At 43.2% G+C, this 14241-nt stretch overlaps 1 long non-coding RNA gene across 1 annotated transcript; it reads left to right on the forward strand.

The window, feature by feature from the left end:
- Positions 1-630: 630 nt before the first annotated feature.
- Positions 631-13375, forward strand: LOC133388352 (uncharacterized). Its single transcript, XR_009763753.1, has 4 exons — positions 631-837; positions 3949-4033; positions 7481-7543; positions 11755-13375. It is a non-coding gene; the product is annotated as an uncharacterized LOC133388352 (long non-coding RNA).
- The last annotated feature ends 866 nt before the right edge of the window (positions 13376-14241 follow it).

Raw genomic sequence — 14241 nt, forward strand, 5'->3', positions numbered from 1 at the left:
TCCTTTTTATGCAAAACAGGATTCAGCTGATTCTAATAAAAGCAGCTTGCAACCCACTAAACTATAACAGCAACGGGCATATTATATATATATTTCCAAGTCAAGAGTGTGTCACAGAGCGCTATGAGGAGATTTCTCTTCTTTTTCTCCACAATAATTGCCTGGGTGGGGTTACATTATGATCTCCAAATGAATAGTATCGCTTAGAACAAACACTTCTTGAACCTTTTATCTTCCCCCTGCGTACAGTGCTAAGCTTTTCTTTTGAAAAACGCCAAAGCTACTTTTCCAGATAAGTCATCAAAATGTTTCCAAAGTATTTTAACTGCCAGATTAACTATATCTGGGAAACAAAGAAAGATTGCTTACATTCTTGAAGCCGAAAGCCTGCCAATGTGTAGCAACAAGCAACAAATTAATTTCTTTTGCAACCATGGGGGGGGGAGCTCATGTGAAAAGGTACACTGAGATTTAAAGGGAAAGCAATTTCCTTGTTAAAAAAAAAAGGGTTATTTTCTAACCTGGTAGTTTTTCTGAAACTCCTTAGACTCTTTTTCAGGCGCTTCTCATAAAGAAGATTAGGAATGGCAAACAGGTTTTCCTGAAAGACAGCTTTATCCACTCATTTCCCCACAATGCAAAGGGGTGGACACGGCCCCAGGGGAGTGCTGGCTGTGTTCTAGGGATCACTCTCTGTTTACATAAAGCCACAGTGAGGCCCTGTGTGGAGTAGACCCAGATGATGCCCTGAACTGAGACAGTACTCTAACACTTCCCAGAATCCTCTGCAGTGTGCACAGTCTCCTCAGCTCAGTGTGGAGAAAGGTTTCCCTGAAGGTGAGGAGTTTTGAAAAATACTACCTTGAGGAATAAAGAGATTATTAAGAGTGCTATTTAATGCTAGTCCTACTCAGAGTAGACCCATTGAAGTTAATAGACAAGACTAACATAGTTTCATTAATTGCAACAAGTATAGTCTGAGTAGAACTTAGTTGATGACAACCCTAATTTTTTTACTTTGAAAATTTCCACTTTGCTAATATAGTCCATTAATTAAGGGTCACAATGACCTTGTGGCAATTTTTGAAATCTAGGAATCCTAATTCTTTTTTTTTCTTCCCCTTTCTAATTCTATCTCCCCCGCAGAGTTTAATATAATCTGTTTCAGGTCAAAGATTGTTTATGTCAGCAATGTTCAAGCTACATAACTCTAAAAAGCTTTAATAAATTTATCAACTGGAAAGTATTGCAAACATTTCATTTCCTTTGATACAGACACGAGAGCCTGCCCCCCTTCCCTCTCCCTCCACTCCCTCCCAACCAGACTTCATTGCAAATTCCTGTTCCTATGAATCACTCTAAGTCATATTTGCTTTAACTTTCCTGTGGTTCTACAAACAGCCTTTATATGGCCGGACTTCAAAGATGATAGAAGTAAAGGTTGGCAATGTGATAGAAGTCATCTATTATTAGGCACAAAATGTTAAACCACTTGCATTATAAGCCTTAAAATATGAATAATCATTTAAAAAAACTATATTCATCGCGTTTTCACTCACTTTGGAAAGTATCATAGAGGACTGTTTAGAAGAGAAATACTTTCCATGAACCACAACTGGCTCTAATTCTCCCCTCTAATATTTAATTTAGAATAAAAAGCTGTAACATTATAAGAGGCTTCTCATATGTCAAAACCAAAATACTCAACTTGATGTTTCTCACAATATAAAATTAACATGTTAACTAGGATGCTGACTCCAAAAGTAGCTATGGGGTGATGAAGAGGATATCTTATTTTTTAATGGGGGGGGGAGGAATGCTACAGGCCACCACTGACATCAAATGATTTTTTTAAAAAATGAGATGAATGTGTGCTTGAAAGAATTTATTAGCTTCATCCAGAGTTGCATACATGGCAGGAATGTTAATTGTAAAAATCTGCAATGTAGCATTTCTTGTAAGCACAAGAACTGCATTTAACAAAAGATCACGGTTGCTCCCTTCAGTCCCCTCCCCCATTTTTGTTTTATTGCTTGATTCCTTATGTTTTTAGAAGCCAAGAACATACTTTTCAGAAATCAAATTAGTCTGATGCAAGAACCCATTCTTTACAGAATTAAGGAAGTAGCATTAAGATGACGTGTTCCTTTAGAGACAATTTAACACTGGTAACATTTTGTTCTTAATTTTTGATTGGTAATGCAGACAATCAAGAATCAGTTGAAAGCATATTAGCATCAGACCAAAATAAGCAGTGTTTCAAAACACAGAACTTAAAGTTCCTATGAAGCTTGTGGGAGGGAGAAATGGGAGTAAAGTGTCCAGAAGGAAACTCTAAATACAATGCTGTTGTCTTTCATTAAGTGAATGAAAAATTATATTAGGCTGTGATTGCCCTTGTTTTTACTCCTTTATTTTATTTTGTTCATGAAAGCCTGCTTTGTCATTCATTGGAGTTAAATGGAGGTGGCGCAACTCTTAGAGGAAACTGATCCTATGGGCCAGCCTTTCCCAACCGGTGTGCCTCCAGAAGTTGTTGGACCACAACTCCCATCAGCCTCCCATTGGCAATGCTGGCTGAGGCTGATGGGAGTTGTGGTCCAACATCATCTGGAGGCACACTGTTTGGGAAAGGCTGCGATGGGCACTAGTTGCTTCAAAAGCAGCGAAAATGGTTTTTCTGGCTGTGTTTTGAAGTGACTCTGCCCACGACTGACTACACTTACCTTCCCCACTGCTGACTTCAGAACTTTCAGGACCGCCTACAGCAAAGTGTTGGACCAGTCACTGTCTTTTCCTGAGCCTTCAGCAAAGCGTTTCCATTGGCCACACCTGGAGGGACAATGGGTTGATCTATCAATCAGTTGCAAAACTTGTCTGAAGCTGCATTTTAAAAAATGCACCCAAGCTGATCCAATCAGGCTTTACAGTAAAAAGGGGCAGAGTTTGACTAACACCATGTGCCCCTGTTTTCAGAAAACAGAGGTGGAGACACACTGGAACCGGCACAACAGTAAGTGTGTCTCTACCCTGATTATCCGGATCCTTTCCAAACTAGGTCCAGGCTTGGTCTGGCACTACATTGGCCTTGGGCCCCCTGATTGAGGACCTTTATTGGGAGAGGGACAGGGGGGTATGTGGTTGTTGCTCAGTCTCTCAATGGCGTTCGATACCATAGACTCATCTTCCTCAATGAGTTTTTGTGGCACTGTCCTACAGTGGTTCCACTCCCATCTGCAGGGTTCATTTCTCAGGGTGGTATCAGCTGACTATACCTTGGCCCCCTGGCTGTTATGCTGCAGGGTTTCATTTTGTTCCCAACACTGTTTAATATCTATCTGAAGCCATTAGGAATGGTCATTAGGTAATTTGGAGCATGGTGTCATGTTCACATAGAGCACCTAATGAAAACCTAAGAATTCCAGAGACTAATATAGCCATGTGAAGCCGTGTTACAAGTATCAAATTTAAGCTGCAATGTTATGTAAACTCCCTTGGAAGTATGTCCCATTGAACTAAATGTGACTTATTTCTGAATAGGCATGTATGGGATTGTGCTGCCAAAAATCCTGTGAGAATAAAAGGTCTTAAGTTAACCTGGCAACAAAGTGACATTAGAGTAGGTGCCAGGCGAGCCTCTCTGGGGAGGGAATTCCATAAGCGAGGGGCCACTGCTGAGAAAGCCCTTTCTCTTGGGGCCACCCACCATATCTCAGCATGTGAGGTCATTCAGTCCCCATTATTATTAATTATTGTTGTTGTTGTGATACAGTGCTTCCTGACTGCTGAAAACACATTACCTCAGTAATCTCTACAACAACCCTGTGACATACGTTAGTATTATTATTCTCATGGAAATACGTGGTAAATAATTCAAAAGAATTAAAGGTACAACAAATGTAGCACAAACTGAAAACAAATATATGTTCTCTTTCTTCTTTTGACAAGTCAATACAGTGAATATTTCTTCAGATGCTATTTACCTCAGCAAAGTGTTCTGGGCACACCCAACTATTTTACCAGGAGGGGGCAGGTAAGAAGAACAGCCGTTAACTACCATTTACCTTTCCTTGCCATTTCCCTTTGCTCATGATTCCTGGTTTCAGGCCAATCCAGTTTAATAGGTTACTTGTTGCAACTCTGCCATCAGTTCACAGAGACTGTGTGGCACTTTGGGACTGAAATTTGCCCCCCACGCACACACATGCTTTTACACCAACTGGTAACAGCCACCATCCAAGGATAATTTTCACAAGCAGCTTGGAAGGGTGTTAAAACTGACAGGAGAGAACAAAACACAAAATTGAAATAGTTTATTCTGAAGCATGTTGGACTAAATAAGATAATAGTTTCTGGGCAACAGATACCAGTAACTCATTTGCCAAGCCAGGGTCTTATATAACCTTAATTCATTCTACAAATTAGATTAGTCAAAGGAAGTGTAAACATCAAACAATACTCCCAAGTGAGCCATTAAACATTAACTTTCTGCAGATTTTTTAAAAATCTAGCTTACAATCTTGTGCAATAGCGCGTGAGGTGTAAAATAATGTTAGAATAATTGATGAAACCGGAGTGGTGTGGGGGGAGAAGAAAAAGGAAGAGAGTGCTAGCTAGACTTTGCTTTTTCACAAAGACCGCTTGGAAATCATAAACATATATTGTATTCTCTGGCACCGCTTTGGTTGTCTGCCTTTGGGTTAGGTTTGGCAGCAGCTTTGCCAATGACTATCTCCATAACTTTGCAAGAAGAATTATATTCATAAACTGGAGATCAGCTGGAAATCTACAAAAGCAATGGGTAGATGCTATTCCTGAACTTGCTGTCCATAAACATGTTGTAATATATTCTAGGAGAGCTAAAATTGATATATATTGCTACCAATTTAAGTGCATTTAAACAACCAATTATTGGCATTAATGTAGCATTTTTAATGGTTCCCCAGTGTTGCACATACAGATGTTTGATATAAAAAATACTGACCATTGTGTTTGGCCAAGGGGCAGATCCAGGGCTGAATCGTGCAGGTTGGGAAAGAACCAGGACATCTGTCAGCTCTACACTGCATCAGCAGTGTCAGGGGGGGCTGGAAATTCCTGGGTCTTTGGCAGGGAAGGAAAGTCCTTAGCCAGCAGTCGGGTTGTAAATCTGTCAGGCCTATCCAAAGCGTACTTGCGGAGTCAGAAGTCCAGAAGTGAGGTCAGTGGCGGTCCGGGATCAATTGCCAAGGAGGTCAGTCAAAGAGATGCTGCAGGGAAACTAGGTCTACACAAAGCCACACCTGACATTGCAGTCAGCAACAAGCTGCAGCCAAGGTGTGCCTTATAAAGAGCAGGATGGACAGCAGGTGTGAGCCCTCAGCATTTGGGCCTTAAGGAGACAGGCCTGCCTCTCTTCTGCCTGACCTTCTGCTGTCTACGTTCTGCAGGTGAGGGGGGAGTATCCTGTTCACTGTCTGTGTCTGGCTGCAGGGCCTCTGCTGTCCCTGGGGTGCTCTGCAGCTGAGGGGTAGAAGGAGCTGGATTCTCAGGAGGCTCCTTCGTGTCTCCTGCTGCTCCTGGGTCTGCTGCTGTTACTCCTGAGTCATCCTCATCTGAGGAGTCCTCCGACGGGGCCATGACAACATCAGATAAGGAGCATGGCCATGTGGGTCCAGTGATGGACTCAGTAGCCAAAAAAGGGGGGAGTTAAACCAACTCTGAATCATGGAAGCACAGACTTGGAAGGTACCTTGAGGTGAGCTAGTCCAGCCTCCTGTTCAATGTAGGATCTGCAGTGTAGGATGTAACTACAGCACCCCTGGTAGATGGTTGCCCAGCAGCCCTTGCTTAAATACCACCTTTCAGGGCAGTCTGTAGCTGTTCACACAATATTAGCTGTCTTGTAGACTCCTATTTTACTATTCAGAGAAATAACCCTAAGCATCTCAGAAGAGAAAATGTTTCACATACATAATCTGAGAACCCCCAGCCCTGCAAGGTTGTTAGACAGAGAGAAAATTGCTTGCGTAAGACCACCTAAGGAATTCAAGGCAGCAACAAGATTTGAATTGTGACTTCCTGGTTCACAGCTCAGCCGCTACTTTTCATTAGTTCACTGAAGTATAAAATAGTGATTGGCTGTCAACATTACACGGCAAGATGTTAACTGCTGGTGTAAATCCCCTAATGATTGCTTCTGTTCCTGTGATGATGTGCAACAAGTCTGACTTTCAGCACATGGCTGGCCCTGGACCCTCCACACTAAGTGGGTGGATCTGAGCTGCCATTTAAATTTCCCACAATGCCTGTAACCTAGTGTCATTCTACACCATTGTGGAACATTAAAATGGTGGCTCAAACCCAGAGGCTGATTGTGGCATTGCTACTGCCCCCCCCCGACCACTGGGGCTCATCCATACTAGATTAAACTGAAGTATGGATGAGCCCTAGGTGAGCCCATTGGGTTTCCTCACAGTGTACTCTGCCCAGCACCCCTTCAAACCTGAAGCCAAACCCTGTGTGCGGGATCATGTCCCCTTGTATTCCATTTTGTCCACCTACAGCCCCACTTGGTCATTCTGACAAGTGGATCCTACAAGCAGCCATGACACCATGATCAATCCATAAGAGTTTGTTCACTCTATAGTAAGACATGCACTTTGGGTGATAAGGAAGCCATGGTTTATTACAACAATTTGCCTTGGTTGAAGTTTGTACTACCACAGCGATAAAAACAGTGGGCCAGTTATCACTGGCCTCAGCAGAGGCAACACTTTGGCAGGTGTTTATAGGAGACCTCCTAAGGAAGTAAACATGATTATTTAGCTGATGGATGACCATTCATGTCTTTTAGTTTATCTGGCTGCTGACATGCTTGAACACAGTTGTATTGTCAGTCCAAGCAGACCTCACGTTTGGCAAATGGAGGATTGCTCACTTTGTGATGTCATTTGCTGCAAACAGAGCATGGCTGTCCTTCAAGAGATTGGATTGTCAGGTGACCAGAAAAAAACAACATCAAGAACATGCAAGGCTGAATCCAATGCAGTGTGAACACAGTCTGCCCAATATCCCCTAATCCCCTCTTCATAAGAACATAAAAGGAGCCTGCTGGATCAGGCCAGTGGCCCATTCCACTGCAGCCTTCCCCCCCCCCTGACATTCTAGGCCTATTCTGAGAGGTCTCTGACCTTCAGGAGAGGCTTTTTGTGAGATGTAGGGGGCTACAGTAGGGAGCAGGACCTAGTGAATTTTATTTGTGGGAGTGTCCTTGCTCTCACACAGCAATGGATGCAACCCACTGTGTTGTATCCTCATAGCTGCATTTTGTTCTCTTTGTTGCGTTTGGAAGACTGTCCCCGTGGACCGCTTGAAAATTGCTGAAGGTCTTGGTGGAAAACTTAATCATTTTTCTGCCTGTTGTAGCAATTACAGTGAACTGTGCTAGATGCTGTATGATTTTTAACGGTATTGTTATTGCTTCTTTTACTTCTTCTAGAAGCCCCTAGACTGTGGAACTCTCTCCCTATTGAGGTCCGGTTGGCTTCCTCATTATGCACAGGTGAAGACTGTTCTATTTAGACGGGCTTTTAACCAATGTAGTTAGTTTTAACCTATGTTTATTTAATTCCATTTTAAATTGCTTAAACTGAATATCATGTTTATTAATTATTGCTGTTTTAATGTTTTAATGTAAGCCGCCCTGAGTTCCTCGGAAAAAGGGCGGGGTATAAATATTTTTTTTAAAAAAATAAATTCTATTTTATTGTATTGCAGTTTGAATTCCTTAAGATTCAGAAAAAATACAACAAAACACACCATAAAAAACAAAAGCAATCAAAATGCAATTGAAAACCTATATGACCTTTTAATGTAGATGCACCATGGACCACCTGACTTAAGCCAACGAACCACAGTTTGGGAACCCCTGCTTTAACATTTCTGTAGTCTGGCTCTTGGGACTAAATTTCATACAATGCTCAAGAGAAAATGGGAGAAGAAGGCAAAAGAGAAGGGGCGGGGGGAGAGCAAGGAACATAGGCTGCGTGAACAACATGCATTTAAAGTACATGACTTCCCCCAAAGAATCCTGGGAACTGTAGCTTGTTAAGGGTGCTCAGACTGTAGTTCTGTGAGGGGTAAACAACAGTCCCCAGGATTCTTTGGGGGAAGCCATGAGATTTAAATGTGCTTTAAATGTATGGCCACTGAAAAGCAGACAATCATAAACTCATTGTTTTTGTTTTTCAAATCTTGCAAAGTACTGGGTGTCCTCTTTGCCAGGGACAAGTTGGAAAGCCTACCTTGGCCTGCTCTTAAGCCTTCAACAACAGCTTGATCTGGAGAAACCAAAAGGTGGTGCTCTTTGCGGCATTATCGCTGGTTCCAGGTTTAAGGGACCATGGGCAGATATTCCTCTGGTGGACCCCCTCCTCTGTCAGGAAGCACTGGTGGACATTTCTAGCTATGATGGTGGAAGCACTCTTGGCAATACTGTGGAGGGGTGTGTGGACTGGGTTTATGTGTCCTTTTAATTTCTCACAATACTTGAGAGTCGGGATGGGAAAACTCAGGGCCAAGGACCAAATGTGGCCTTCCAGGCCTTTGTATGTGGCCTTCAGAACTCTTCCCAGGCCACACCCATCACTGGCCCTGCTTCGCATCCTGAGTGTTTTTGCCTGGCTGGAACATGGCCTTGAACTCCCTGAGAGTGGGCACCTGAGCATCTAGGCACTTGCTGCTTGCTCCTTTGGGTTGCTGTCCCTCAAGACAGCTGAAGTCCCTGGTAAGTGCTGCAAGGACTGGGACCCCCTGTCTGACCCTGGTTCCAGAGAGAGGCTTTAGTCAATCTTGCAGCCTCTTGCATCAGCTACTGGCTGTGGCAGGAGGCATAAAAGCCCAGCTGACTCTGGGCGGTGGGTCTGCTGCCGGAAGGGTTGCCACCAAGGGTTGCCACCAAAGGGATTTGACCCTTGGGGGCCCCTGAGGGCAAAGACACTACCCCCTTCTATTACCTTTTCTTTTTCTTTTTAATTTGTTTCTTGTTAAATTAATCTAGAGGAGATTGGTGGTGGGGAGGGCGTGTGGTGCATGTGTAGTTCCTGCACAGGGCGAGAGCCTGTGCAATGAACTGAATGATATCAGAAAGTCACCAGATGCCTTCAGAGTGAGAGTCTGTAACTGGCAGAAGGCTGGACATCCCTGGTTGTGAAACAGGAGGGGGAGTAGATGGGCCCTGTGTGAAAAAGTTTGAATGGGTATGACTGTTCCCAATTCTTGCAGAGGCCTACTGGAATAATTGGCTCTGACAGGTTTTGTCGATAGGCTCGTGTTGGGTCCATATTAGGTGTTTAGGAGGAGTCTTAGTATGGAGGAACATGGGTGATGCCACTCCAATTTCAGTGTTCACGGGTAGAGGGAAATATAGCCATGGGGATGTGGTGAATTACCATAGAAGATGAGGGCAAGGCTATCTGCTGGACAACGGCTAGAGCACGTGGCGAAATACGTGCTGTGAGGCTGATCGGGCACGAGTAAAACATCATAACCGTGCCTACTGTGTGGCGGTGAGGGCGGCTAAGAACGCTCACTTCTCTGCCTCCATCGCATCCTCAAGTAGCCGTCCAGTGGAGCTTTTTCATATTGTCAGGGGTCTGTTGACATCAACTCCAGGAAATGAAGTTTTAGACCCTTCGGAGGCCCACTGTGAATTGTTTGCAAGGCACTTTGAGGGTAAAGTTGCTTGCCTCCGTAACAGTCTTGATGCCCCATCCACAACTACAGTAGTCCCCAATGAGGTGTCCAGTGCAACGTCTGCTGCAACCTCTTGGGAACGGTTTCAGTTGATGCGACCTGATGATGTAGACAAGGTGGTTGCGATGATGCGGCCAGCAACGTGTCCTCTCAACCCTTGCCCTTCTTGGATTATTAAAGCTTGCTGAGGGGGTTTGACTGAGTGGATCCAGAGTGTGGTCAATGCATCATTGTGGGAGGGAGTGGTTCCAGCTGCCTTGAAGGAGGCAGTGATCTGGCCACTCCTGAAAAAGCCCACCCTGGACCCATTGGTTTGTGACAACTACCGACCGGTTGCAAATACCCCCTTTTTAGGGAAGGTGATTGAGAGGGTTGTGACGCAGCAGTTGCAGGTACTCTTGGATGAAACAGATTATCTTGACCCATCCCAGTCTGGGTTCAGGCCTGGCTATGGGAATGAAATAGCCTTGGTTGCCCTGATGGATTACCTTTATTGGGAGAAGGACAGGGGGAGTGCGACCTTGTTATTCTTACTTGATCTCTCAGCGGCTTTTGATACCATTGACCATGGTATCCTTCTGGGCCAACTTGATGAGATGGGTATTGGAGGCAATGTTTTACAGCGGTTCAGATCCTATCTCCTGGGTCGCTCTCAGAGAATAGCATTGAGTGACTGTCTTTTAGCCCCCTGGCAGTTGTGCTGTGGGGTGCCGCAGGGTACCATCTTGTTCCCCATGCTGTTTAACATCTATATGAAGCCCTTGGGAGCGGTCATCAGGAGCTTTGGGGCGAGGTGTCAGCAGTATGCTGACGATACCCAGCTCTATTTCTCTGTAACATCTGAATAGAGAGAGGCCGTGCAAGCCCTTGACCGCTGCCTGGACTTGGTGGTGGGCTGGATGAGGGCCCATAAACTGAGCCTGAATCCTAGCAAGACGGAGGCACAGTGGGTTGGTGGTTCCTGAGTTCGGATAATTGGTCAGTTGCCTGCTTTGGATGGGGTCATACTCCCTCTGAAAGAGCAGGTCCATAGTCTGGGGGTGCTCCTGGATCCATCTTTGTTGCTAGAGGCCCAGGTGACATCAGTGGGTAGTAGTGCCTTTTACCAGCTTTGGCTGGTGAGACAGCTGCGGCTGTTTCTGGACCAGGATAGCCTGACCACTGTTGTCCATGCACTTGGAATCTCCAGGCTGGATTACTGTAATGCGCTGTATGTGGGGCTCCCCTTGAGGTTGGTCCAGAAGCTGCAGCTGGTGCAAAATGCGGCAATGGGACTGTTTACTGGGGCAAGGCATTGCCAACATGTCACCCCCCTACTGAAAGAATTGCACTGGCTGCCCATTTGCTACCGGGCCAAGTTCAAGGTTCTAGTTTTGGTGTACAAAGCCCTATACAGCTTGGGACCAGGATACCTGAAAGACCGTCTTACCCCCTATATACCCAGTCAGTCACTGCACTCTGCAGGTGAGGGGCTCCTGCAGATACCATCTTATCAGGAGGTCTGTTCTGCACAATATAGGAAACGGACCTTTGGTGTAATGGCACCTACCCTGTGGAATTCCCTCCCCTTAGATATTAGGCAGGTGTCATATGTTATCTTTTGGGTGCCTTTTGAAGACTTTCCTCTTTCAGCCAGCCTTTTAAGTTGAGACCTATCCCAGTCTGCGTCTGTGTTGGAATTGCTTTTTACTATGTTTTTTTTAAAACAACAACAACATTTTTAACCCTTTTTAAAAGATGTTTTAAAAGCTTGTTTTAAAAAAATGTTTTTAAAGTTGTTTTGTTTTGGTGTATTTTAGGGTCTGTTTTTATGATGTTTTGATGTGGTTTTAGTGCTTCTGTTTGCCACCCTGGGCTTCTGCTGGGAGGAAGGGTAGGATATAAATCAAATAATAAATAAATAAAGCCTTGTGCTTGTCTAGATGGAGGATTGGGGTATGTGTGAGTGTGTGTGTCGAAATTAACCTACTGTGCAAAAGTGGAATTTACATTTGTTGCTCTACTCACTTTTGCCTCTAGCTCTGCCCACCACTGGCACGTGGTCCTCAGAAGACTGCGCAGAAGGAAATGCGGCCCTTGGCTGAAAAAGATTCCACACCCCTGCCCTACAGTGATGTTTGACCAGGGGCATTGTAAGAAATCTAAAGGGAGCCTAGACCTGACCACCTAGTGGTGCTCAGAGTACCAGGCCAGGGAAAAATTGGGGGTGAGGTATCAGCAGTGGGTCCCGCCAGGATGCTGGGGACCTGGCAGCTGCCTAAAGCTGTCAAGTGCTAACCCCATCCTTGATAAGTATTATTACCTACTAAGTAATGTCTGCAAATCAAGTTTCTGTTAAAAGCACAGGGCCAATAAAAAAGTTATTTCCATAGAAAGTAAAGTTGAGCTTGCCTAGTAGAGGAATTGTTGGGGAGGGGATGAATAGGATTTGAATAAAGAGTATGCTCCAATCAAAGCAAGAGACTGTGGGGCTCCCCCTGTATCCTCCTTCCATGCTGCCACTGTTTTTGTGTGTGTGCCTATCAAATTCCCACCCTGGGCTCCTACTGGGAGGAAGGGCAGGATATAAATTTAATAAACTAACAAGCAAACAAATTGGTGTTTGTAGCCTATGTTTATGCAAGTCCTCCAGTTTTAGGAGGGACAGGATTGGGTAGAAGCATAGAACACTTTTATTTCTTTCACCCACTTTGCTTTTAAGGTGTGTGGCATTGCCAGCTGCCAGGTTTGGCTGCCCTTTTGGAATTTTTGTCTCTGGTTTGGTATTGGGTCTCTTGCTAAATAACAGTTAGGGATGCCAATTTCGGTTCTCTCCGTTCCCATTTTTCCAGTCCCAAATTCAAAAAGTTCTCCACGTTTCTGCAGCAATTTGTGATTTTTTTTTAAAATCGGCATGAAAATTCTCCAGCATTTTCGTGAGAGTTTTTCCTAATAAACACATTCTTGTAGGCAATGTTGACTGTTGTACACATTTTTGCAAGCAATTTCTCATTATATAATGCATTTATATATTTTTTCACTCATATACTCATTTTTGTGCATGTCTTCCCTTAATCTATGCATTTTTATAAACATTGTTTGGTTGGCGACTTGTATTGCAAAATTAGAATAAGTGCAAATTTCAAAGGATGGTTGTATTCCGGTGCACATATTATTCAGAAAATGTGGATTTGATTGATTCAGCTTGAAACGTGAACTTAATCTAACTTCTTGCCCATCCCTGATAACAGTGCAAGCCTACACGTGCCTGTTTGGAAGTGAGACCCATTGAGTTCAATAAATCTTGCAGTGGGTATAAGACCACAGCCTAAACTAGATGTTTTGAGTTCAGGATGTATGATGATATGTGCATACACATATGAAGTTGGCAAACCTGCTTGGCTGCAGTTTCTAGCTGCAACTAGGGACAGAGGATAAATCCATTTTAAATGAATTTATACATGGAATTTGATAGTTCCAACCTAATCAAGCTTTGTCTGCATCAGACCACCTCTTGCCTTGAGCATCCACTTATATCCAAGCTGCTTGTGCATTGTCAGGTTGTTGTTTTTTAAAGCTCAATTTATGTAAAATTATGTGCAAAAATGTATATTATATGTATTATACAAGCCCCATGCAATACTATATTTATGAAACACAATTTTATAAGTGTTGATGTATTATTTTATACAGTTATATTCATTGCTGTATGCATTTGTTTATGTGCTGATTGCTTTAGAAAACCTGGGGTGTAATGCAAATAAAAAATAATGCAATTAATATGCAAGAGCCAGTAAAAAATAATTTGTTTCTTGACAAGATCAAGAAGCGAGATGGAAATAAGAAAAATGTGTGCAGATAAGCTTGACATCAAGATTTTCAGAAAATTTCATCCTTAGCTTTGAATAATCATGTTCCATCTTTGCATTTCATGTAATTGAACACCCAACAGCAATTAGCAGAGAAATAAATAACATACCAGTGAAGCAGTAGAGAATTATGTGCTGAAAAACACCAAAGCTATTGTCCATCAGGCAACAGCTGTGAGCATAAGCCCATTTTTTCTAATCAAGACTATATGCTTCTTACGGGGAAACAGGGACTTTTAAAAACATTTTTTTTTAAAAAAAATACTCTGTGTACTGCCATCATGAAGGAAACAAAAATGGACTAAGAATTAAAATGTTTTCCTGGCAGAAACTTAAAAAAAAATATTTTAAATGTTTGCACATAACATTTACTTTTTATTACTGCGGGAGTATTGATGCACTGCTGCAGCAAGGGTAAAAGATAATTAATTTAAAATGCTAAGGACTCCACTTCTCTGGAAGATTTTTTCAATCCTTTTTGAATTTTTTTAAAGGTTGTTCAGAAGAAGGTGCTTATTCTGTTTTTGTTGTTCCCCTGATTCTGAAGCAGCTTATTTTTGAAAATAAAAAATATGGGCAGCCAACCACATTGAGGATGAGCCTTCACAGCAAAAAGTGAATGGTTAGGAAAAGCCACAACACACAGTAGGTGGTATCC

This window comes from Rhineura floridana, chromosome 7 (assembly GCF_030035675.1).
Source record: "Rhineura floridana isolate rRhiFlo1 chromosome 7, rRhiFlo1.hap2, whole genome shotgun sequence".
Classification (NCBI taxonomy): domain Eukaryota; kingdom Metazoa; phylum Chordata; class Lepidosauria; order Squamata; family Rhineuridae; genus Rhineura; species Rhineura floridana.